Source organism: Cnephaeus nilssonii, assembly GCF_951640355.1.
Source record: "Cnephaeus nilssonii genome assembly, chromosome: 4".
Taxonomy (NCBI): domain Eukaryota; kingdom Metazoa; phylum Chordata; class Mammalia; order Chiroptera; family Vespertilionidae; genus Cnephaeus; species Cnephaeus nilssonii.
Genome location: NC_137075.1, coordinates 37,525,043 through 37,527,255, shown reverse-complemented (window position 1 = coordinate 37,527,255; position 2,213 = coordinate 37,525,043).

The following is a 2,213-nucleotide window of genomic DNA, read 5'->3' as shown; positions in this document are numbered from 1 at the left end:
GCCCTACCACTGTGGGATACATGCCAGCTCAGTTTTCAACTGCCTGAGGGCTTTCTCTGGTGGCCAGAACAGGTGGTAATGCCAAAGTATTCACAACCCTGAGACCAGCTTTAACCACTGATTGACTGGAGGCAGTAATATAAAGACTAGCCTTCTTGTCCTTCAGAGGGTGACTATGCAATAGATGTTTCTCACTAACTCCCAGAGTTCCCCTGTGAAATTAGGCTTCTCTTCCTCACAGTGATAACTAGCTTGATAACTTACCTCTTACTGCCTTCCTTCTCTGCCCTGCCTCATTTCCTCACTGATAGGTATTTCCTGGGATCATCTCCCAAATACTTGCTTCAGGGTCTGCTGCTGGAAAATCAGGCATTAACTTAGCGTCCATTCTAAAAGCTTTACAGATATTGATTGCTTGTGTTCTTCAACCACCTTATTGAAATGATTTAATTTTATTTTCATTTTGCAAATAAAGAAATTGAGGCAAGGAAAGGTTAGCTGTCATACCCAAGTTCACAAAGCTAATATTTGTTGAAGAAGGATTCAAAGCATAAGTTTTCATAATGAAGAAACTCCAAAATTTGCTGATCCAAGTAGATATCCTGCCTATTGGATAACAGTCACAGCTTCCTCCAGGACTCCTTGGCAAAGCTCATTTTGTCTTATTAACTCCCGAATCTTGTCTTTGCTTTATAATTTTTAGTCTAGGTGATCTTGGTCTGTGGTTTGAAGGTAACTTTTATTGGAGGCATTACTTTTGTTTCTTATGCAGCAAATTCTGTTATGGAGGCCAAAGCAGGGGTGGAGAAGCAGCATGTCCTTATGTCTTATTATTATTTTTTTAATCTTCATCTGAGGATATGCTTATTTATTTTAGAGAGAAGAAGAAGAAGAAGGAGAAGAAGAAGAAGAAGAAGAAGAAGAAGAAGAAGAAGAAGAAGAAGAAGAAGAAGAAGAATCAATCAGTTGCCTCTTGTATGTGCCCCAACCGGGATTGAATCTGAAAACCTAAGTAAGTGCCTTGACAGGGAATCAAATCAACAATGCCCCCCACTCCTTTTTTTTTTTTTTTGGTATATGGCCTGGTTACTCCAACCAACCTTGCAACCAGGTCAGGGCTCCTTATATCTTGACTCATTATTTCTGCTGGTTCCCTTGCTAGTGTCACTGGAAGAAAAAGGCCTTCATTCTAACAATTGTTCATCTAAGGACAATGGGACCAATGATGGAGACAGAAATACTGGGAGGAAGAAGCCAGGTGGTGTGGAAAAGGAATTAGTGGGAGGGCCCTACTTATGGGATGAATTTTGTTTGAAGAAATAGTGACATACACAGTTGTAAATATTTAGCATGAAGTTAGAAAAAGTGATTTTGGAATTTGGAAGAGCTGATAATAAAGGACTGGACATGAAATAGTTGTGGCTGAAACCATAGAAGAGAATAACACTTGAATTTACTGAGAATGAAGGTTCAAGGATTGAATCTTGGGGAAAGCCAAATTTTGATGTCAGGATGAAGAAGAGGAGCCATCAAAGGAGGCATAGAAGTAGAAGGAGAGTCAGAATGGTGCCATGATATAGAGCCCAAGAATTGGGAGTAGTTCCAAGAAATAGTAACTAATCAACAGGGCCAAATACTGCAAGGTTCAAGTTGTAGAATGAAGACCAAAATGAAAATGTAGTACTTAGGGTGTCTCTCTTAAACTTTGAGCCCAGTGACTAGAATGTTAAGATAGAAACTAAGAAGAGGAGGATATGTGAAAAGTGATGTGTAAGCCATGCGATCTAGTAACTCAATCCTTTGGTTTTGCAAAGGGTATTCTAGAACCACCCCAAAGTGTGGGCTTCACCAATCCTCAAACCTCCTTACCACATTGTTTTAATGTATAAGTCTTTAAGTGAAGAATCTTTAAGATTGACACCAATTTTAACTTCATGGATTTGTTTTGTTTGTTCTCATTGGTTTTAACAGCTAGTAAATAGTTGGGAATCAGTACTCTAGCTGGCTATTAGAGAATTTCCATATGTATTGTATGTTTTTAAAGAATTAGACCATAGCAAATTCACTTAACATTATGACTTTATAGAAGACAAAATAGTTGTATTTGATGATTAAAAAGACACTCCAAGTTCTTTCTGTTCCTCTGAGCTATTACTCTGAATTCCATTACAAAGAAGGCAGAGAGAATAAATACTAGACAAAGAGCCAGGAGA